The following is a 25,800-nucleotide window of genomic DNA, read 5'->3' as shown; positions in this document are numbered from 1 at the left end:
ATATTTTGAGTCAAGCAGACCCAAATTCTGTGGGACTGAGCTCTGCCACTCAGTGGCAAATTTATGAGCATCTCTATGCCCTCGTTTCCACATCTGTAAAGTGGAGATAATATCTACATTGTATGATTACTGGAAGAATTAAATAGATATATACAAAAGCTCTTGGTCAATTATAAGTTGCCAATAAACATAAATTACAGTTAACTGAGAGAGTCAAACTTACATTTCCACATTTAGCATCTTTATAAACCGCATAATTCTAGTTTTTATTCATGGGCTGTGAAGTACATTCAAAATAATGCAAATTTTGTTTACACGGTTTAGATTTTACAGGGCTTTGGGAATAATTTTGTGAATGGAAATTTTCACTGTCTTAGAGTGAAGAGAAGCAGTGGAAATTGGGCTTATTCTAATTTTGCTCTACCGTGTTTTCCAGAACTTGGGGAAGGGGTGGAGTCGTGTTGCTTACACACACTTACACACACACACACACACACACACACACACACACACACACACACAGTTCCATCCTTCAACTTCATATGGATGTCCTGTTTTCCTAAACACGAAGGGCAGAAAAATCAAAGAAAGTAGTACACCTTGGTTGTAAAGCAGAGACACTCGTACCAATCCCATACGGTCGCTGTGAGGAATAAATGAGCTAGATTTATGGACTAGGGCTTTGCAGACAGTCACCTCATACACAGAAGTGTGTGTCTAAGAGGCAGCCGTGGGGAGTGAGGAATCATCGAGGACTCTGAGGTCAGAGGCCCTGAGCTTGAGTTCGGCCTCTGTTTCTTTGCCCTGGCTTTCCGGCAGGATGGAGGACTCACAAGCTCACGGCCTCCACCTCCTGACATCTGCACCTGCCTCACGGGGCTGTCACAAGGAGGAAGCAAGATGCTGCACAGAACCCGTACCTGGCAGCACGTTCCACAAGTGTAAGGTAGAGAGTGGCTTCTATTTTAATTACAGAAAAGCAGAGGGGCCCCTGAGTTAGCCGGGCAATTATTCCTCTTGTCCACTGAAGTCTTGAGGAGCCCACGGCAGGGCTCAGCCACCAGAGACACAGAGGTGAAGCTCATTCCCACGCAGTGGCAACAGCGTTCACACCGTGTCTCCAAGAGTGCTGCAAACCTCAGCTTAATCATCTCATAAGTGCAGTCAGCCACGAAGAAGAAACAAGCATCTGCTGCAGAGAAGAGTCCCTTTCCAAGAGGAATCCACCACCTTGGTCTCGTCTGGGTTGGCCACGGACACCATTCTCTCCCTGAGTCTCTGCTGTGTCAATTTGCACCAACGAAAGGGATTAATGAAACAAAATTTCTGCTCTGAGTCGTCGGCCATCTCAGACACAAAGGAGACAAACTAAAGGAAGGATGTGACTAGCCTGGCCACTGGGAACGCGTTTTCCTTTAATATTCACATCGGTGACATTCATTGGCAATGAGTGCAGACACCCATTTTAACTGAATATTAGGAACAGAATGAGAACATTCAGAAATGTGACAATAAAAACGATGTGCTAAGAACTCTGTTATATGTGTTATTTTCTGCCCCATCCATGGAAAACTACTTTAAGCCTCTGGCCTTATGTTTCCATTTTCTGTGTTTACCAATACTTGATACCTTGGTTTTGCAGAATGAGCTCTTCAAAGACACAGGCAGTATCTCCTTCAACTCCTTATTGCCCTGCCTAACACAGGAATGGGTACTAAGAAATCACTTAGTGCATGGGGTGGGGGGGCAGGGTGTTACATGGGGGACCAGGCAGTTCTGGCCACCACGCCGGACATTGGATGCTGGAGTAGAAGGAGAAGGTCCTGGAAACTATGTCATGTGAGGAATCAATGAAAGAATGAAATAGGCTCTAAACTAAGAGAATGGGGGGGATAGGGAGGGGGGGGGATGATGAGGCAGCATGAGACCTGATCAGCAAAACCCCTTGTGGCTTCAGAGACCAAACCTAGAGCACAGTCTCAGAAGGGAAAGATACTGAAGCCAGCCCTGGAAATGGATGATGGCATTCAGCACCTCTCACCAACACTTCAAGGATTTTTACCAGCAGGGATTTTTAAATTTTGAGTCAGAAAGTCTGATCGACTCTTGATCATCACTCCAAGAAGTTCAGGGTCCTGAGTGAGGTCATTCAGCTTATCCGAGCATAAAAATACAAAACAGCAGCAAAACTTCATCTGGGTAGATGATTGTTTTTTTTTTTCCTCTGTGCCTACTGAGAATCACTGATTTTTCTTCTGAGGGGAGAGCATTTTTCTAGAACAGTGTGATGGCATCTCTTTTTCCCTAAAGTCCAACCTCAGAGCTTTCCAAAGAATACACATTCCAGACTCAGTCATCAGGGACCCCTCAGTGGACGGCCAATGTTTTGGTACAAAGGAACCCAAACAGAAGCAGTGGGGGAGAAGGTTCAGTTGCTACCAAGCTTCACGAGAGGAGGGTGTTAGACGATTGAGAACGATAGCATGTTCAGCTCTGAGGGAATTTTAGACGTGAGCAACCTGGGGCCCAAAGCAAAGTGACTTTCCTCATGTGACTTGAGAGTGACCGACCCAGGCAGCAGAAAGTGATGTCACCATGCCCATCCAGGGCCTGGACTCTGCCAGTATATATCAGCGGCCACTTGGCCTCCCCAAGAGTTGGAAGCAAAGCTGGGCCCTGAGTTCTGGGGAGGAGCCAAGGAGGAGAGAAAGGGTAAGGGACAGACACTCCAGATGCCCCTGCTCAATTCCCCAGAGCTTCCTCAAGTCAATGAGTGAGTTAACAGCAAGCTTCTGAGACAAGGGCAGTACCCTCAGTGTCCCTTTGTTGTCTGTCATCTCCACAGTACCGATCACAAGGCTGGGCTCCCAGAAGGTGCACAGCCCAGCCCTTGCACCTGGCAAGGTCTCACCTTGCACCCAACAACCATTTGCTAACTGAGTAAATGTGAGATAAAAAGGAAAGTAACTTTGCCGCATTAACTTCTAGAAATCAGTCTGAGGATGGAAAAACCATAAAGGGGAAGGAATAGGAACCAGGTATCAATAATACTCTCTGAACTGACTGTAGGATCTTGTACATGGCAGACCAAACACGCACGACCCCTGTCCTCATGGCATGCATATTCTCATGTCTCCTACCCGCTGTAATAGAGGAAATTATTCTTTACAACAACACCTTCCCTGTATTTCACCTTTCGCTGCACCCAAGACCAAATTCTACAATCTGGGGACCTAACAACGGGTAAGGCATTCCCCTGCCTGATTAGTACTTAGGAGATTTATGTTCAACACTGTAATTCCCGAGGCAGGTTATGCCTGGTCTCTAAGCCTCGGTGTCACCATCTGTAAAATGAGCAGATTGGGAGAGATGTCCTCTGGAATTCCCAGGTGTGGAATCCCAGCGCCTCACCTGGGAGCGGGAAGGAGGCTGGCGGTACTTCACTTAAATCTGCAGCGCCACCTTGTGGTTATCAACAAGGAGCGCACCAAGAGCGACAAGGCAAGAAGGCTGAGTGATGGTCTGTTAACACGGCAGCCAAGTCAGAAGATGACCCAGGGAAGGAAAGGGAAAACTCTTCCCTCCCAGGATCTGATGAACAGAATACGGAAGTTTTCTTTCAAGTCTGAGTCTGCAGCCCTTGGAAACATCATCCTGCTCAGAAACACCAAGACTGTCCTCTCACAACATAATGGGGGCTACAAGCAGAGGCTCAGAAAACGTGTCGGCCCCCATCACTCCGCCCTTACATGCCCTTCCTTCAGTCTACTGGACAGTGACGGATGGAAGGAGGCTGGGGCAAGACGCAGGAACCAGAGACAAAACAGAGACAAGCCAGTTTTCTAGGCCAAACTCCTCTCGCTCAGGCTATGGGAAAAGTATGTCGTTGCTTGCAGGGTCTGGGAGGTCCGAATATTTTCAAGCTTCTGATTCCAGTTATTTCCTTTTATAACTTATATAGCCTTTTATAACCATTTTTTTTTCTTTTGGATATGTTATTAAAAGGAATCGGTCCTATCCCTGAGAGGCCATATACCAGGTCCCTGACCCCAGTTACACAGCAGTCAGCCTTAAAGCTGTGATACCCTCATTCCAAACACCAGGCTGCAGGTTAGAATTCACCACCCATGGAGCCCACCACAGGGAGACCTCTTAAGTATAATTTGCAGTCTGATGGAGAAGAGAGGAAGCTTGCAGGAAAGGTGAGGGCCAGTCTGAAAATACGTGGTCCCCGAAAGCATCAAGAACTCTGAACCGTCATTACTTCGGAAGGGAAGTGATGCAGCATGACAGAACAACATGACAAAAGTTATCAGCTGTCACAAGCGTCACTCTGTACTAAGCACGGAGCTAAACGTTTAACATGTACTATTGCACTTAATCCCTATAACGACATCATGAAGTATTTGGTTTTATTATTCTAATTGCTATAGTAGAAAAAAACAAACACAAAAAACCAAGCCTCTGTAAAGAGAAAATAACTCACCCACAGTCTCCCAGCGAGGAAGCGGTGTCACCAGGGTCTGAAGACAAGGAATCTGTTCTGACTCGGTCACCTGGAAGGCTTGGACCAGTACTCAACACCTCCAACTTCTGGTTTTCCTAGCTCCAGAAAAGATGATACAGCAATTTCAGATTAAGGGCAGAACTCTGGGTCAGATCATGCTGTCAAGTTCTTCCTAAAATCTTGTATTATGTTCTGCAATACGTTGGTGGGGACTGAAGCAGAGGCTCATAAACCAGCACCCTGAAAGGGAGTTCAGGTCACTAGTTTGTTTCGTTTGGTCTGAAATCTGTTAAATATTTGAATTTAAAAGACTGACCCTCTGTTTCATCCTGGCTCCTGTCTCTCCGTATTGTCTTTTGCCAGCTTGGTTGCCTGCCTGAACGTGGTGGACATGTGGGTCTGAGACTCTTGGTTCAAGTGAAATCTAAGCCCAGACATGCTGGTCATCAGAGTGCAGGCCACTGTAGAGGCTAACCTCCCTGCCAAGCTGCCTCTAGTAGCATTTTTTATTATTATTATTATTATTATTATTATTATTAAAGCATGAGTATCCCAAGCTCTGTTTTCTGCTCTGAGTAGCTTATGAGCAACTTGGACTAAGGTTATAATATTGCTGAAAATATGCTGACCTGGATTTCAGAAGACCTGAATTCTACTCTTAGTTGTGTGATTCTGGGCAAACTGAGAAACCTCCTGAGCTTCATTCAACTTTCCCATCCATGAGAGGTTTAGTGCAAACCGTGTAACATACTGTGTCCCTGAACCACAGACTCTTCCATTCTGATTGGTTAAAGCTGTAGTTTTCTATCCTAGCTGCACAGCCAGGCTGCAGTTCATGTACCTAGGTCCCACACACGGGCATTTAATTGACTTACGCATCCATATAGATTTTTTAAAACCTCCCCAGGAGATTCTAAGATCTGCAGCTAAGATCAAGAGTCACTGCAGTATAGGGTGAGTTTTGAAATTTTATGCGTCTCATAAAGGATACAGAGCAGTTAAAAATAAAACTGTCCAAACTTAAAAAATTAAACTATATATTCAAAATTAAACCTCGGACTGTCTCAGATACCAGGGTCTTTCCCATTATATTCAACGTGGCATGGTACTTAAAAGAACACAGTCCCTCTTTCCTTAGAATACTTAAAATGCTATCTATCCATCTATCATTTTTAAGTAGGCTTCATACCCAGCACAAAGCTCAACACAGGGCTTGAACTCACCACCCTGAGATCATGACCTGAGCTGAGATCAAGAGTCAGATGCTCAACTGACTGAGCCACTCAGGTGCCCCTAAAATGCTTTTTAAAGTGCTCAACAAAATTAAAAATGTGTAGCTTGCAAAGCAAGGTGTGGGTGTGCTCTGGCTTTTCCTGGGTTCTCCAGTTCCCAGCAAAAGTATAGGTAATATCCTCCAGGTGAGTCTTCTAATCCCTCAGATTAGGTCTTGTGACCTTATTTCCAACCTGTTAGTCCTCAGTGAAGAGAGAAGCTAGAAAAAGGTGGGAAGAGTGAAGGAAAAGCTTGCTGCTGTTGATTTTTATATACCACACACTGAAAAAACATGCAGCCCTTTTTAGATTTTCTAATCAGTTAAAAAGCCCAGATTAGCACCATCCAAGGAAAGAGAAATGTCTCCAAAGCTCAGTTTGTGCCGACACCTGCAGCTTTCAGCAACTCTATTTCCCGCTTCGGGCTCCAAATCTATCCGTCACATCACGCCAGCCCATTCGCAAATGCAATCTGGCTTCACAAGGTCTCTTGTATTCATCACATTTATTAAGTTACAGAAAATGAGTGATAGTCGTTAGAGAATATAAAAATTATTCTCATTCAGGTGTCCAAATGAGTCTCTTTGGCTGGACCATGAAAAAGGAACCCTGGCTGACTTCTCTGTGTGCCCAACAGCTGTGCCAGGAGGTAGAAAGTGCTGGGCAGCCCTTTCTGGAAGATTAGCTCAGCACTTAACGCTAATTAAGCTTCTCTCCTTCAGGCTTACTTGCTGAGTGTCAACTATGCATCTGGCCCTGGGCTAGGGCGATGTGACTTTGGATCTGGTACTTAATCCCTGTGAGCCTCTTTTTCCTCATCTTTGAGATGGGTGGAATAACGTTACCACCAGAACGTTGTAAATGACACGATACTAAAGTTTTGTCAAATGTAAAACATTACAAAGTGCTTTTTATTCCTCTTTTTCCCTCTAGAATTTTATTTAAGATGGGGTCATTTTTATGAAATGGACCATTTCCTATCCATTGTAATGTGAGGTTCCTAACTCACTTGTGAGGGGGCCTCAAATTTCCCCCATGCCATTGTGATTTGTGGGTTTTTTTCTGTGTGGTCCTAATAAGGACAATTCAAAGTCTGCTTCTTGACCCACTCCCTCAGAGTCCCTGCCCCTCTCTCCATCTTTTTATGTTAAATTTCAGCAACATCCATGAACCTTAGGGAAGTGGTTTGTGTTCCCATGGAATCCTACACCTTAGTCTTGGGTGACTCCTTGGAGTAACCTGGTCTAATTTTCCATCCACTCAAGAAGGAACTTGGACTATTCAGTGGGGAAAAGAAACTCCAGAGAGTCTACTGCAACTATCTGCACACAGTTCTAATTTTGACATGGAAGAGAGGTCACATCCATTGCTTGTGATTAATGGATGGAAGACGAAGTAGCAGATTGCAATAATTACCATTACGACGCACTGGCGTGGGGCTGTCTGGGAATTCAGTCTTCCACCTCTGCACATAATCAAGAAATAGCTATATTAAAGAACATTGGGTGTGCTCCATGCTGGGCTCCACCATAACTCATAGCATGCAAAATACAGGTGTGCCGGGTATCTCTCCTTTGTCCTTCCAAGATACATGTTCTACCCTTCTCCATCCTTCTCTGTGTCCAGAGTATCTTATCCCTCTGGGTTTGTTTGCCTTCTAGCCCAGGTTAGCTTCATCTAGTGGCAAACATTTTCAGAAGGTGAGAGAGAAGGAGAAAGATTAAGTCAGCGTACTCGTTCCACCGGAACGAGTTTGTCATGGGCTGGCTGTTGTAGAATGATGGCTACAGCTCCTTCCAGGAAGCCTCCCCTACTCTGTCTGGGTATATGTGTTCTGACGGCCCCCGAAGCAGTCCTTCCTTCCTCCTCTTCAGATCCAGGTGTGACACAGGTGCCCTGCTGCACTTGACCTAGAGAGCTGCACTAGAGCTTGAGGTTTCCCTATACCCTACCCTCACCTTTGTCAATAGTTCCTTTATCATCATCTCCTCACATTACTTACCCTTCTTTCTACTGGGACTCTGAATGATAAAGTGGGCTAAAAATAAATTTGAGAACACAGAATTTAAAGCATAAGTGGGGTGCCCGGGTGGCTTAGTCGTTTAAGCGGCCAACTCTTGATTTTGGCTCAGGTCATGAGCCCAGTGTCATGGGATCAAGCCCCTCATCAGGCTCTACACTTAGTGTGGAGCCTGCTTAAGATTCTCTCCCTCTGCCCCTCTCCAACTCACTCTCTCTCCCTAATAAAAAAAAAATTAAATAATTTAAAAAAAGACATAAGAAGACCTCAGAAGTTTTCCTGTGTCATCTTAGTGTTTTCCCTAAACCCTGTATATTATAGGTAAGACCAGGAAAGGTGAATTGACACAGGAAATGAGTAGCAGGGATTAAGAATTCATAGTTCCTGACTCAAGAGCAGACACCTCAAACCTCTTCCCTGTTGCCTCTCTGAATACTACGGAAGAGCTACTCAAACTATAATTCTTTTCCAAACAGACAAACACTACGTAGGCCAGGTCATCGAAGTTAACATCCTCTGCGATCCATCATGCTGACAGCAGATACCCTTGATGTGATGTGATGAGAATGGCACTTCATCTTGGAGGTCTTCCTTCCCCAAACCCCAAGCCCCAATTTAACCATGAGAAAAACATCATACAAACCCACACTGAGGGAATTTTACAGAATGCCTGACTTGTACTCCTCAAAACTGTCAAGGTCATCAAAAACAAGGAAAGTCTGAGAAATTGTCACAGGACAGAGTCATCTAAAGAAACTTGCCAACTACATGTGATAAAGTATCCTGGTTGGAATTCTGACACAGGAAAAGGATGTTAAGTGAAACTGGTGAAATACAAATAAAGGCTGGCATTTAATTAGCAGTAACATACCAATATTAGCTCCTCAGTCCTGACATGTATCATAATGATGAAAACTGTTAATAACAGTAGAATATGGGTAAGGGATATACAGGAGCTATCTGTACAATCTTTGAAATTTTTATGTAAGTCTAAAATTATTCTAAAAGAAAAACATTTTAGGGTCGCCTGGGTGGCTCAGTCAGTTAGGGGTCTGACTTCGGCTCAGGTCATGATCTCATGGTTCGTGGGTTCGAGACCCGTGTCGGGTTCTGTGCTGACAGCTCAGAGCCTGGAGCCTGCTTCGGACTCTGTCTCTCTCTCTTTCCCTCCCCCCACTGATATTCTCTCTCTCTCTCTCTCTCTCTCAGAAATGAACATTAAAAAATTAAAAACTGGGGCGCCTGGGTGGCTCAGTCGGTTGGGCATCCGACTTCAGCTCAGGTCATGATCTCGCGGTCTGTGAGTTCAAGCCCCGCGTCAGGCTCCATGCTGACAGCTCAGAGCCTGGAGCCTGTTTCAGATTCTGTGTCTCCCTCTCTCTCTCTGACCCTCCCCCGTTCATGCTCTGTCTCTCTCTGTCTCAAAAATAAACGTTAAAAAAAATTTTTTTAATTAAAAAATAAATAAAAACATTGTGTATAAAAAAACGAGTTGCCACTGTCCTCAGAAATCAGATCCGAGTGTGAGGTGCGTGAACACTTCCCTTCCCTGGCCAATCAGTAAAAACTATGCAGAAGAAAAGCAATTTTAAGGTTTAAGCAGGAAAAAAAATGCTTTAAAGCACAAATTCTGGAAAGGTAGTTTTAGAAACTTTTGTGAAACACTAAGACCATAAAAAGACTTCCTAAAGCATTGATCTTCACAAACCATGGATCGAAAATAATGTTACATGTAATCAATTTCACTGTCAGTATTGTTATATTTATTTTTTTTTTAATTGAAGATAAAGAGTTGGAAAAGGAAGGATGGCAAAAAATAAAATTCACTTAAATCCAGGTAACAAAAATGGCTGTACCTCTGAGGACCAAATATATGTATCCATATTTAGGACTGTCAGAATTTTTGTGTATTTTTTTAAAACGAAATCTATCGACTATAACCTTCTGCTGTTTGAAAAACAATTTTAATGTATATATTTAAAAGAAGACCTCAGATATCAGATATAAAGTCACATTTTGTGAATCAAATCCAAGGATTAAGTCTTCCTTAAATTGCACCCGGGACTTAAAAAATAAAGGGAGAAAGAGTTGGCCAAGTGCATTTGGGATTTTATAGACTATGCAATGAAACAAACCCCAAATTCTTCACGATGTAGACACTGCTCTGAAACCCATCTAAGTTCCCTGCTTGCCTCTGAACACAGGAAGGTCTGAGAAGCCCACAGGTCACCTGCTCATTTAAGCAAGGAAGGAGGCTTCTATCAATCCAAAAGCATGGCAGAATGGGAGGAGAAAAGGGGAAGAAAAGAGATAGAGGAGGGAGGGATGCACTGGAAAGAAGAGGAGGAGAGCAGAGATGTCGCACTTGACCACACATCACACAGGTATTATAGGAGTACCTGATATGCCTCCAGGGTTTTAATTGTGGCTACAGCATGTTAGGCAGGGTAGCCATACAATCTGTCACTAAAGCAGGGCACTTTTGAGAGTGAAAAAGAGTGCTACTAACAATTAGGCTTGGATAAAGATACAAGCCAAGACCTTCTGGCGCAAAGGAAGACCTACAACCCTCTAATTATGAGACGACATGCCAGTATCTCTCGAAATGTGAAATAAGGGAGTAACATTAAGTTTAAAAACACCATCATGTTATACCCATCACAGCAATATCGTAGTGGCTATCAGAAAGCCTTTTTTTTTTTTTCATTACATGATGAAATGCTTTTGACAGCTCATCTGCGCTCCTGATGCAAATACTGATGGTGGTGCCATAATGTGGATGCCTCGTATATGGTGCCAGCATCTGGGAAGGGCACTTTGCCTCAACAGGTCTCGATTTTCTATGCTATAAAATGGGACTATGCAATGGCTTCCTCTTACGGTGGTTCTGAGGACTAAAAACAGTGTTTGTGAAGCTCTTAGGATGGTAGTGGGAGGCATGTAACAATTGAGAGCTCCTAAGTCACGTGGCAACGTTGTCATCCAATCAGTCTGTCCTTTCCATTCATCCATTCATCCATCCATCAATTCACTGAATATTTACTGAACACATATTGTGTTTCAGGGACGATGGGAGGTACTGGTGACAAAACGGTGAATGGCATTGCCAGGGTCTCCCCATTGGACCTCACTGTCTGGGGTTTGATACAGAAATCAGTTACTCGCTTCACAGGGCTATGAAGGAAGATTAGAGCTAGAAGCACTTGTGTCAGAGGAGCCTGATTTAGGCTATGAGAGCACTTGTCCAGGGGGAAGATTAGGCAGAGATCTGAAAGGTGAGAACTTCCCTAGATAAAGAGGGTGCAGGGCGAGAATGATTTCTTGTCTACAGAACCACCTGGACAAAACCAGGATGTCCCTGTTTCCCACCCTTCAGGAGCCTGGTCTTCCTGATATCAAATCCTCTCCCTCTCTGATCCAGCTACTTGGTAATCAACCCATTCTACCCTAGTGAATAGAGGGGCTGAGTCCAGAAACTATGAAATTCTAGAAATTAGGAATCTGGTATTTCATAAAGGGCATATAATAAGTGGCCTTTAATGTTCTGTTTAATCTTGACAGACCTAAAATGCAAAAGGCAGGAAAACGACACAATGGCCATGACATCTGGGGGTTATCTATCTAGCAGCAAAGTCTGGGATGAAGGTAAGGGAGAGACTGCAGGTGGAGAGAATAGTTTGGAAGTGGCTTGAGATGGTGGGTATGAAGAGTCAAGAATTTCAATTAGTTTTATGATGTGGGAAAGAAGGGAACTGCAATTAGAGATATCTAAAATAAAGGGGCACCTGGGTGGCTCAGTTAAGCATCTGACTTCAGCTCCGGTCATGATCTCACAGTTCATGGGTTTGAGCCCCATGTCAGGCTCTGTACTGACAGCTCAGGACCTGGAGACTGATTCAGATCCTGTGTCTACCTCTCTCTCTGCCCCTCCCTGCTTGCACTCTGTCCCTCAAAAATAAATAAACATAAAAAAATAAAGAAAAAAAAAGAAATATCTAAAAGGACAACTCAATAGGTCTTTGGAATCAGTTATGGAGATGAATCCAAACCTCTGGATTTGGGATCCTGAGAGTACAGCAGGAAATGATGGGGAGGAGAATTTAAAAGAGCAAGTTTGGGGAATGCCTGGCTGGCTCAGTTGGTAGAGCATGGAACTCTTGATCTCAGGGTTGTGAGTTCAAGCCCAACACTGGGTGAAGAGATAACTTAAAAATAAATCTTAAAAAAGGGGGAAGGTTTGGGAAGGAAGACAAACATGAGCTCTAGATGAGTACTATGTGCTGGTGGGATAATTGTGTGGAGAGGCATAGGAAGGTGGGCCTTTAAACCACACCCTGCTATGGACATTTCCAGCCCAAATCGGGATTCCTCAAGTGACCAATGCATTCTTGACAGGCTTCCATTAAGAGTCAGCCCTCAGGTCGCCTGGGTGGCTCAGTTGGTTGAGCCTCCAACACTTGATTTTGGCTCAAGGTCATGATCTCAGTTCAAGGTCATGATCTCATGGTTCGTGAGTTTGAGCCCCATATCATGCTCTGTGCTGATGGCGTGGAGTCTGCTTGGGATTCTCTCTCTCCCTCTCTCTGCCCTCGCATGTGCACTGGCTTGCTCGCTCTCTCACTCTCTCTACCTCTCAACAAATGAATAAACTTAAAAGAAAGAGTCAGCCCTCAAGTTTGGGAAATGTGCTTACTGTTCTGTAGTAAAGCATCAAAGTAGTTTGGTGCTCTGATTCTAGCAAATCTCAGCTAAACCCAATCCATGCAATACGTCATCTAATCACCTCGAGCAGTAACTTTTTTTTTTTTAACCTTTATTTTGTATTGAGAGACAGAGCATGAACATGGAGGGGCAGAGAGAGGGGAAGACACAGAATCCAAAGCAGGCTTCAGGCTCTGACCTGTCAGCACAGAGCTCGACGTGGGTTGAGCAGTAACTCTTTATCCTCACTGTAAAATGCAAGTATTACTTATCTCATAGGTTTTCTTTTTTTTCCTTTGAGCCTTTAATGAGATAACACAATGGAAAATGCCTCCCCCCAACACACACACACACACATAAAATGCCTGGCATGTAGAAGTTACCTAACTACAGCAGCAATTATTATTTATTATTTTATACATGATAGGTTTTTTTTTGTTGTTACAATTTTCAAAATATTCATTTCATATACTGCATCATTTAATCTTCACTACCATAATGGTTTTAGGCCATTTCACAGGTGGGAAATATGAGACTTAGGCAATCAATGACTTCTACAGTTTCTAAATGACATGGCTGAGGCCAGTAATTTCAAGTCTTTTTTTTTTTCCTACTCTGCCATTCTGCCTCCTACAGATCTGGGGCATGGGAGCTGAGAATTCTCAAAAATGCCATCATATTATTTTATGTCCTTGGGAGCTATATACAGTATTTTGCATTTTTATATCAAATTTAATGAATATCACATAATTTACATTGCTTACAAATAATGTAAACCCAAACTTAGCCCACTTTCCCCTTATGGTTTGCATTTTTGTGACTTCAAGAGCTTTACTGAAGTATAGTTTACATACCATAAAATTCACCTATTTTTAAGTGTACAAATCAATGACTATTAGTAAGTTTATGGAATTGCACAACCATTATTATGCAATACAGATTTAGAATATTTCTATCACTCCATGAAGATCCCTTGTGTCTGTCTCTGTAGGTTTACCTTTTATGGACATTTTGTGTAAATGGAACAACAATTATGTGATCCTTTGTGTCCAGCTTTTTTTTTTTTTTTTTAACATAGCACATTGTTAAGGTGATCCATTTAGTAGTATGCATCAATTGTCCATTCCTTTTTATTGCTGAATAATATTCCATTATATGGATATATCACATTGTGTTTATCCATTCACCAGTTGATATGCATTTTCATTGTTTCTATGTTTGGGCTGTTATTAATAATGCTATTATGCATAAGAAACATCAAGTGTTGGCAAAGATGTGGAGAAAGGGGACCCCTCTTGCACTGTTTGGTGGGAGGGCAAACTGGTACAGCCACTGCAGAAAACAGTATGGAGGTTCCTCAAAAAGTTAAGATAGAACTACTCTATGATCCAGTAATTGCATTCCTGGGTATTTACCCAAAGAATAGAAAAATACTAATTTGAAAAAAATACATGCATCTCTATATTTACTGCAGCACTATTTACAATAGCTAAATTATGGAAGCAGTCCAAGTATCCACCAATAGATGAATGGATAAAGAAGATGTGGTATATATATACAATGAAATATTACTCAGCCATAAAGAATGAAATCTTGCCATTTGAAACAACATGGATGGATCTAAAGAGTATAATGCTTGGTGAAATAAGAGAAAGACAAATACCATGTGATCTCACTCATATGTGGAATCTAAGAAACAAAACAAATGAACAAAGGAAAAGACAAACCAAAACACAGACTCTTAACTATAGAGAACAGATGGTTACCAGAGGGTGGCAGGATGGGAGACATAAGGGGATTGAGAGCACCTTACCTTGATGGACACTGAGTAACTCATGGAATTATTGAATCACTATATTTTACACCTGAAACTAATATAGTACTGTATGTTAAGCTACACTGGAATTAAAATAAAATATGATTACAAAAACAATGCTATTATAAATTTTCACATGCAAGCTTGTGTGGCAAATGGTTTTATTTCTTTTGGGTATGTACCTCAGAGGAGAGCTTGCCTTATTGTTTTCTGAAGTGACTGCACTATTTTATATCTCCAGAAATACAGGAAGATTCCCATTCCTCCACATCCCTGCCGACACTTAATACCGTCTGTCTTTGATTACAGATGTCACAGTGGATGTGCAGTGGTATCTCCTTGTGGTTTCCATTTGCATCTCCCCAGTCACTAAGGGCATTGAGCATCTTCTCTTATGCTTATTGGCCACTTGTTTATCTTATTTGATAAAATGTGTATCCTAATGTTTTGCACACTTAGTTGATTGCCCTATTATTGAGTTATATAAGTTATTTATATATTTTAAATTAAAGTCCTTTATCAGATATAAGATTGCTAATGTTCTGTCCAAGTGCATAACTTGCATTTTCATTTCCGTAATCGTTTTCTCTTGCCATAAAAATATTTTAATTTTGATAAAGTCTAATTGTTTTTTTTCTTTTGTGAACCATGCTTTTGGGTTTTAGTGTTGTTTGTGTTGTTGTTGTTTTTGTTTTTAAGATTTTAAGTAATCTCTACACCCAACATGGGCCTTAAACCCACAACCCTGGGTTCAAGAGTCTCATGCTTTACCAACTGAGCCAGCCAGGCACCACTGGACCATATTTTTGATGTCCTATCTAAGAAATCTACTCAATTCAAGGTCATGAAGATTTCCCCCTAGGTTTTCTAGATCTATTTCAAGTTATTCTTTTTGTGTGTTATGGGACATAAAGGTAGGAATTCATCATTTCTATTGTGTTAGTCCTTTAGCTTACAATTGCTTCTTTGTTTTCATTTTTCTTATGCTTTGTTCTTTTCCTCTACATTTGCTTTTCTTCTAATTTTTTAAGTCAATGTACATCACATTTCAGTTTTATCAACATACAATTGACAAATAAAATTGTTCGTATTTAAAGTGTACAACTTGGGAGTGGGGGCGCCTGGGTGGTTCAGCCAGTTAAACCTCTGACTCTTGATTTTGGCTCAGGTCATGATCTCACAGTTGGCAAGATTGAGCCCTGTGTCAGTCTCTGTGTTGACAATGCAGAGCCTGCTTGGAATTCTCTGTCTGTCTGCCCCTCCCCTGCTCGTTGTCGTTCTCTCTCTCTCTCTCTCTCTCTCTCTCTCTCTCTCTCTCTCAAAATAAACATTAAACTGTTGATATATACATATACACTGTGAAACTGTCCCCACAGTCAAACCATTGAACACATCCATCACTACACCTAGTTACCATTTTCTTCTTCCACCATGTGAGAAAAGTTAAGAACCACCCTCTTAGCAAATATCAAGGATACAATACAGTATTGCTCATCAGTTATCACAGATAACTTACCAATCTTATAACTGGAAGTTTATAGTGTTTGACTAAAATCTCCCCACCTCCCCCAACTTCCCAGCCCCTGGCAACCACCACTCTATTCTCCGCTTCTATGAGTTTGCCCGTTTTAGATCCCACGTATGAGTGAGATCGTTCAGTATTCTTACCCGGCGTGTTGCACTTTACACAATGTCCTCCAGCTTCTCCTATCTTGTCTGAAATTGCACTAGTTCCTTCTCTCATTTATTTCTAACCTTTTCTTAATTAAGACTATAAATTTACCCCAATCACTGCCTTAGCCATATCACACGAAATGTACTAATTCATGCTGTCACTGCAGTTCAGATCTCAATGTTCTGGTTTCCATTATGCATTCTTAACGGACAATGTAGTTAGTGTTGGTCTCTCAAATGCATGAGAGGGACTGTGGTTTATCTTTTTGTTACCGATTTCTATTTTGTTCGCAGCGTGGTCACATGATATTATCTTTTGATGTCAGGCTTTTAGAATTTTCTTTGAAATTTTATGTGGCCTAGTTTATGAAATATTCTTTAAGGACATTTCATATGCTCATTTACTCTTTTACCTCTTTCCTGACCAATTTCTTTTTCTTCTTTTCAAATTTTCACTTAAATTCTAGTTAGTTAACATACAGTGCAATAGTGATTTCAGGAGAACCCAATGATTTCTCACTTACATAAAACACCCAGTGCTCATCACAAGTGCCATCCTTAATACCCATCACCCATCAACCCCAACCCCTGCCCAAATCCCTCCATCCTGATGAGTTTCTAAGTAAATTAAAATCTCCCACTATAATTATGAATATACTATTCTCTCCTTATGATCACATTAATTACTATGTAATATAGTTTAAGGTTATGGTATTAAGGGCATACACATTCAGGAGTCTTATCCTAGGAGATTATGATTTTATGGTTAATTAAAGCACTTTTTAATCCCTAAATAAATTTTTTGCCTTGAAGCTCTTTCTGTGTAAAACCAATTTTCTTATTCAAGCTGCCTTTGGCTCTATGTGTCTTGTGTAACTCATTCTACCCTTTCATTATTGACATTTCTCTACTTTTTTTGTTTTACTTCAATCTCTTGTGTGTGTGACAGTTAACTGTTATTTTTAAATCCAATCAGAGGATTTCTGTCTTTAATCAGGTGAAATGAATTTATCATATTAATGGTGATTATTGGCTTTTGAAGTTTATCATTCTGTGTTCTCTATTTAAAACACTGTTTTTATTTCCTCTTTTCTTGCCTTCATTTGTATTCACAAAATTTTGTTTATTTCCTCTACTAATCTTGAAGGTATACATTTGTGTATGTATGTATGTATATATACACATACACACACAGCATTTCCTTTTTTAGTGTTCACTTTTAAAATGTTGAGATGCAGGGGTGCCTGCCTAGCTCAGTTGGAGGAATGTGTAGAGATTACTTAAATTTTTTTAAACACTTGAAAAAAATAAAATAGCATTTGAAATGCATGTAGAACAACAAAGTCTAAGGTAAACTCCCACCAAACAATTCAAAGAGCCTAGAATATTTTATCTTGTTCATATGGCCACCCCAATCCTTCATGCTACTGTTTAGGAATACTTTCCAAAGTAGTTATGTTTTTGTGTCCATTAAGAGTTACTAGCATGTGTACTAATTACTTTATTCACCATTATTCTTTGTGCATCTCCTGACAAAATTTTCTACTCTCTCAAACACATGTTTAGCAATACTTTTTGTGATGCTACAGTCTTCTTTCCTGAAAATTTATTTAATTCACTATCAGTCTTGAGTAACATTGAGGTCTTACAGAATCATCAGCTTAAAACTGCTATCCTTTGGTATGTCAAATATATTATTCCATTCTAGCCTCTGTGGTTGATGAGAAGTCTACTGAACATCTAATTTCTGTTTTTGATTTTTTTCCTTTGTTTGCTTTTAAGATTCTTTTCACTATGTTGTGTCTAAGTATATGCTTATTTTAATTTTTCCTTTCTAGGACTCGCTGTATTTCTTTAAACTGATGTCTCCCATCTCTCTCCAGTTCTGAAAAATCACAGTTATTATCTCTTTAATCTTCACTTCCTTGTCATGAATTACCTATCTTCTTCCTCTGGGACTTCTTTTCTTTTCTTTCTTCCAACAAGTATTTTTAGAGTAACTTCTTTTATTATTATTATTTTTTTAACATTTCTTATTTATTTTCAAGAGACAGGGAGAGAGTGCAAGTGCAGGGGGCGGGGCGGGGGGTTGGATGGGGAGAGAGAGCAAGAGGGAAACACAGAATCTGAAGCAGGCTCCAGGCTCGGAGCTGTCAGCACAGAGCCCGACGCAGGGCAGGAACTCATGAACCCTGAGATCACGACCTGAGCTGAAGTCAGACATTTAACCGACTGAGCCACCCAGGCGCGCCTAGAGTGCCTTCTATGCACCATATATTGTTGTAGTTAATAGTAAATCCCCAACATAAGATATTGAAACTTTAATTTTCTGCTCCATGACTCAACCTCTTTTTTTTAAAAAAAAATTACATCTGTTTTTATCTCTGTGCTGTAATCTGGGCAATGTCACTTTTTTTTTACCTTCCAATTCTTTACTTCTCTCCTCAGCAATAACTAATCTATTTAGCCTGATATTTTTTTAAAATTAAGATTATATGCATTTTCTCCTTTATAGTATGTCTTTTTTCTAATTCTAATTATTCTCTTTTTGGTAATTTGTTGTTCATTTGTTTACTTCTATGTTGCTTTAATCACTTAAAACATCTTTATTTGATATCCTCTTTCTTATATTCTGTAATTGGGTGTATTAATTTTCTGTTTTGTTGTTTCTGTTGATCTCCCATGTGGCAGATCATTTCCTCAAGTAATTTGTATTTTTGGATTACATATTTATTTTCTTTGGTGGTCCTCCCCCCACATTCTATCCCTTCTGTCAATGAGAGCACATGTCCCTTTGATTTTGGAAGTGTCTCCACAGCGGTTTGTTACATTTCTTCCTGCCAAAACAGTGGGGTTTGCAATGGTCTTCGTGTGCTTTTTGCATTATTTTCCTCACTTGTGATCCTGGTCCTTGTGAGTAAGAAATTCTGACCCAACACTCACATGGCACATGCTAGGTTTTTAATTTCTCACAGTAGATTTTTGTTTGTTTTTCTCCAAGAGCAAAGGCAGAATACAAGGTTTATTGCTACTTTTTTTGCACTTCCAGATTTTTTTTTTCCTTCTTGCCTGGATTCTACAGTCTTGCAGGGTCCTGGCTTTATTTGTAGCACTGAAAATTCCTGGTTTTCTACAACCATAAATGGATACTTCCTGTCTCTACAGAGAGTTCAATTTCTATCTTGTCTGTTACCTTGTTAAGCCTCAATTGCATTAACTTGAAAGTATATGCCTCTTTCTCTGTCTCCCTCCCCTCCCTATCTCTCCCTGCCCCTCATGGAATTCTCACTCTCTTTCTCTTTCTGCCCCTTGCACAACTTGTGCCCTCTTTCTCTTTAAAAAAAAAAAAAAAAAAAAAAAGCATATGCATTTGGCTGAGCTCTCTTAATTCTTATCCTTCAGAATTTGTTTCAATCTTTCCTATGTGTTACTATATTATTGTTGTTATAATTAAGGTATCATTCAGAGTAAGTGTGGGTCTCTGAAGGCTCAGCCCATGGTGTCCCTAGAGATGTGAAGTCAGGCCAGAAAGAAAAAAAGACTGATTTTTAGTCTTTAGTGTGGTCTTTGCGTATCCTGGCTCTTCCCTGGCTTTGGCCTTGTAACTCCAGCACAGAGTGAATGGATGTCCACATGCCTTACTTCATACTTCTCTCCCATAGTTTACCTTCACTCCTACTTTCCAGCTATTCAGCCTGGATCACCGCATTCCTTCCAAGGATTTTTCTCAAATAAACGCTTCTTATAAACGTTTCTTAAACCAATTTATAAAGTTGCAGTGCATAAAATTACATCTTTAAAGCAGTGATCACATTGAAGCAGGGTGCTGTGTAACAATGTAATAATACTCAGTAATATACATAGTACAATAACAAATCCCCCAGCTCAGTTCTGGGATAGCGCTTGAATAACCCAGGAGAATAAACCTCCAGAAGGCATAGACTATTTGGTGTATAGTTTTATAACAAGAGAACTGCATTGCCTAATGTAGTAGCCAACTGTTTGAACATTTGAAATGTAGCTACTGATGGGGTTCAGGGCAGGTCGTCACCAAATATTTCATTTTGGCATATTATTTTGTATTAAAATTACTTAAACAGCTAGACAAGGACTCTTGACAGTTCTTTGTTCCCCTGAAAGCAGGAAATAAATTCCCCATGTGAAGGGTTCCCTCCGTGTACCTGGAGGGTAGAAGACATGCTTATTGCCAGATATAGGCAACTCGGGTCTGTATAAACAAACTTCATTATTTTTTTCCATTAATTTGATAGCCCCAAGCCCAAACACCTTTGACAAATCTTCACAAGTAATTGTTTCTTTGTTTAAAAGGTATAAAAGCTGCCTGCTTTGGTCACTTCCTTGAGTCTCACTTTCCTATGAACTCCCATACATTTGAGATTATATTTGTTTTTTCTGTTAATCTGTCTTATGTCAATGTAATTATTAGTCCAGGGGCACCTAGGTGGCTCAGTTGGCTAAGCGTCCAGCTCTTGATATAGGCTCAGGTCATGATCTCATGGTTTGTGGGATCGAGCCCTGCATCAAGGCCTGTTTGGGATTCTAGCTCTCTCCCTCTCTCTGCCCCTCCCCTCCTCTCGAAGTAAATAAACAAACTTAAATTACAGAAATTATTAGTCCAGCCACAGAAGGTAGGACTACTAGACTAAGGAATTGCAGTTAAAATTTTAAATTAATTTTGATTGTAATGAATTGAAAGTGAAAATGGACACTCAATTCAGTCATTGAAAATCTTTCAAGTACACTTGGAAGAATTTTAATATGTGAATCTCATTTTTCCACATTGAATTTGATGGAATCTAGAGATCAGCTATTTCTGATGACAACTTAGTGTTCAAATTAAGATGTGCTGTATGGATGACCTGATCAATGACCTCAGGTTGCTCAGGACTAAGGGGTGTGCCAGTATGAGGGACTTTCAGAGCTAAAACCTGGATAGCTCCAGGAAAACCAGATGGGTTAGTTTAAGGACAAATACACACTAGATTTCAAAGAATTTTAAAAAGAATCCAAAATATTTAATTTATATTGTTTATGTGAAAACACATTGAAATAATACTGTTTTAGATATGTTGGGTAAATAATATATATTTTTAAAATTATTTCACCTGTTTCTTTTTACTTCTAATGTGGCTACCAGAAAAGTTAAAATGACATACGTAGGGGGACCTGGGTGGCTCAGCTGGTTAAGGGTCCGACTGTTGATTTCGGCACAGGTCATGATCTCACAGTTCATGAGTTTGAGCTCCTTGTCGGGCTCTGCACTGACAGCATGGAGCCTGCTCGGGATTTTCTCTCTCCCTCTCTCTCTCTCTCTCTCTGCTCCTCCCCGACTCATGCTTTCTCTCTCAAAATAAATAAATAAACTTAAAAAAAATTTTTAGTGATCTAACGTATACTACATATATTTCCATTGGCCAGAGTTGACATAGCAGAGATATCACCTAGAGTGATTATCTATTTATCTACCTACTTATAGTTTAGCTATTTATCTGTTTATTATAAACATAAAATAAACAGTTAACATGTTCCTGGTACAGAATATATGCCAAAAATGATGTGAAGTCCTGAGCATGCATTATTCCATCTCATCTTGGCCTCAACCTTGTTAATAAAGATACTATTAGTTCCCTTTTATAGATGAGAGCACTGAGGCCCAGAGATGTTAAGCAATGCATTGAAAAGTGTACCATTCTTGGTAGGTAGAGTTAGGATATTACTCTGGTTTCATCTGCTTCCAGAACAGAAATTACCTATCATCTGAGATGCTGAAGATGTACCAGATGCTCTCAAGATTCTGGGTCCAGTGAGTCTGAATCTCGTTTAACAGAAGTTAGCTCAATATTGGCTGAATAAATTGCATCTTCTGTGGGGATATTGCCAATGGTTTGAGGTTCACACTGTGTTAATTCCTTATTGATGCTGTTACAACAAACTACCACAAACTTGGTGCCTTAACACATCACACATTTATTCTTCTATAGCTCTTGAGGTCAGAAGTCTGACACAGTTTCACTGGGCCAAATGGATGTCAGTATGGATGGACCCCCTTGGGAGGCTCTTGGGAGGGAATCCATTTCCTTGGTCATTCCATCTACTAGAGCAGTGTTTCTTCCAGGCTTTGCTTCTTGGTTCCTTCCTCCAGCTTCAAAGCGAGCAGCTTAGCATCTTCAAATATGGCTATTCATCATCACATCACTTTCTCCCCTTGTGTCTTTGTGGTCAAATCTCCCTCTGTCTCCCACTTATAAAGTTCATCCTGGTTACATTTAGAACTTGCCCAGAGTAATATAGGATAATCTCGTCATCTTCACCTCATCACATCTATAAAATCCCTGTTACTGGATAACACTCACGAACTCCTAGGATTAGGACAGGAAGATTTTGGGGTAGCCGTTATTCAATGTACCACACACGTCAACAAACACTTCCTATTTGTGCATGCCCGTGATTTCCATGGTAGTCATAAAAGTGAGCATAGAAGAGTCTTTTTAAAAAGGCTGGATTGTAAGCAGCCGTACAGAGTACATTTATTAACATGTCTAAAATACTGCTTTTAAATATTTATTTTCAGAGAGAGAGAGAGAGAATGCAAGTATGAGTGGGGGAGGGGCAGAGACAGAGGGAGAGAAAGAGAGAATCCCAAGCAGGCTTCACACCCAGCACAGAGCCCAACGCAGGGCTTGGATCCTGAGATCATGACCTGAGCTGAAATCAAGAGTTGGATGCTTAACCGACTGAGCCGCCCAGGCACCCCGACATGTCTAAAATATTGCTAAATGCCTATGTAAAGTAAAATTTCACAGGAGAACTAGAGATGTAGACAGCATTATTTCTAAATCTTAGTATTTTCTTGGTCAGCTCTCTTAAAACACATATTCAAAGATGTTTGTATTTTGGCTTTCTTCACCATAAAATATTTGTAAAAGTATGCTACTTCAGACAGCACATATGACATAAACTAATAAAAATAAGAATAGATGAGACTCACATGATTTTATGTGACCATTTTATCTGGTGTGGTGGACATAGACACTGTGCTTTTGTTCCTGAGGAAGCTGACTTTAGCACCTATGAATATGCATAATTTGTAAATTCTTTAATAGAAGAGCTTCTGTACTTGTATTATAAGACACTGAGAAGATACAGCCTTGTTATATAATACGTGAGATCTTGTCAGGTAAATAAAACATTATTTATGCTTCTAGTCTACTGAGAAATGCATAATTTATCTTAAAACATCTTGCTGTTATATGGGACTTGTACATGTTTCAGAGTGCAATGATGCTATATCCAAATGACCCTCACAAATACCTTTGAGGTAGGTAGACTAAAGTATTTTCCCAGTATGGGAGGAAAAAGAAAAAAAAGGATTACTGAGAGAGCTCAGGTTCACCGAAGGTTTCTGAGCTATCCATTCAGAGAGATACCAGAACACAGATAGAGACCTTGCAGCCCCTGGTTCTGTATACTCTCCTTTAAAAGCTATCCACCTACTTGGGGTGCCTGGGTGCAGTCGGTGAAGTGTCCAACTTTGGCTCAGGTCATGATCTCACGGTTCATGACTTCAAGCCCCCCGCTGGGCTCTCTGCTAGCAGCCCAGAGTCCGCTTTGGATCTCGGGTGCCCCTCTCTCTGCTCTTCCCCCCACTATGAAAAATAAACAAACATTAAAAAAAACCTAAACTACCCTCCTACTTAAGCCATACTGATTACGACTTTATTTATTACATATTTTATCAAGCATACTTTAAACATTCAGTTTCTTATCTTAAAGGAATTGAGAAGTGCTAATATTAGACAGATGGAGAAATAAAAGAACACAAATAATTTGATGTGTTCAACAGAGACATTCACTTGGTCTTTTAGTCCATATCTTAATGTATTCAGGAGTTTCGACTCACTTCAGTCTCCACTCAAATACTTTCTTAGGAAGTCTTACTGTGTTCAATATTTTCCCATCAAACTTAGAGTATATACACTATGTGGCTTGTGTATGCTTATATAAATTATATATATATATATATATATATATATATACACACACACACACATATATATGCGCATTATATACATATACACATATATACACATACACACAAATAAAGTGCATGATGTGTGTGTATATATGTATATACACACACACATGTACTTTATTTGTTGTCTGTGCCTCTATGCAAAACCACAAGCTTCATGAAGGCAGTAATTTTTGTCTTTGTTCAACAATTTATGGGGCACCTGGGTGACTAGTCGGTTAAGTGTCCGACTTCAGCTCTGGTCATGATCTTGAAGTTGGTGAGTTCAAGCCCCATGTAGGACTCTGTGCTGACAGCTCAGAGCCTGGAGCCTGCTTTGGATTCTGTGTCTCCCTCTCTCTGCCCCTGCCCCACTCTCGCACGTGTGCTCACTCGCTCTCGCTCTCTCTCAAAAATAAACATTAAAAAATTAAAAAAAAATAATTTATGCCACTACCTAGACTCGTACTCAATACATAATAGGCGCTCAGTGAAAATTTGTTGGAAAAACGAATTAACAAATCCAAATTCTTATCCAAATAAATGACCGTGCCTTTGGCAAGAAATAGTTATGAGAGTAACCTCTTACATTTTAGAGCATTTTACCCTTATATGGCACCTTTCATGTAATTTATTCCAATTGTACAAATGAGAGAACTTAGGCTCATAGAAATGGCTCCTCCATGGTTACTCAATAGTTTGGATATTATATAGGACATATGTACTTATGATATTCATATCCTACCTATGGTATATATTTAGATATAACATATATAATGACATATTTGGATATAAATATAAATGGTCCCTCCTTCTCCATCCCTAAATGCATCAATGAATAAAAAATTCACAGTTGTAGAAGAGTCTTTTACCCCTCCCACATATAGAGCAGGACTCATGCTTTCACTGAAATCTAAGAGACAAAACTTATTAGTAGCCCAAGGGGCTGGTTTTGACAGGTAGTACAGCATGCGTATTTCTATTAGTATTTACCATGGAGTAAAATGCACTCACAAACTTTCCCTGGACCTCCCTCATCTCAGCATTTTTATTCTATCCTTAAGAGTTCAGATTCTTTTTGAGATAATTATTTAAAATAGAAGAGAGATAATTCAGCGGGGCCTCATCTCCATCCCACTTGTACAGCTGAAATGAAACCCAGTATTAGAAACAAATTCTTATGCTCAGGAAGAACAGAAAATGCTCCATTTGCCAACAGTGTCCACATTGATTAATCTGAGCTCATGTTGTGGTTGGGTCTAGAGAAAAGCATGTGGCCATATTTGCATAATTTTTTGCAAATCCATTCTACTCCTCAGTGGGTGCATATTTCCATCACAGGCTTCATTCAGCTTAGATTAATATTCTCTGGAGTCACAGCAGAATTGGACAATGGTGTTCCTCAAGGGGCAACAGTAAGACCAGCAGCTCCTTCACTGCACTGCATTCCAAGTAAAGGCCATTATTATGGCATCTTGTGGTTGAGGAAGAGAACTGACATTTATTGAATGACCAAGGATTTAATACTCACTTAAATCCTCCAATAGATGAACAAAAATGCAAAGCAGGTATGTCTCTTATTGTACTACTGAGACCATTGTGGCTCAAAGAGGTTAAATAACTTGTCAGTGTCCAACAACTATTCAAAAATTGAATTCACGTCAAACTTCCAGATATTTATACTACAACTCAATGCCAATCTTTCTCTTCTCTAAACCCATGCTTGCTTTTAAGGAAGGGAAAAGGGTCTGGAGGAATTGTCATATGTGGTCTCTAAGA

The sequence above is a fragment of the Lynx canadensis genome, chromosome D4 (assembly GCF_007474595.2).
Source record: "Lynx canadensis isolate LIC74 chromosome D4, mLynCan4.pri.v2, whole genome shotgun sequence".
Classification (NCBI taxonomy): domain Eukaryota; kingdom Metazoa; phylum Chordata; class Mammalia; order Carnivora; family Felidae; genus Lynx; species Lynx canadensis.
Note: the sequence above shows the minus strand (reverse complement) of the source record.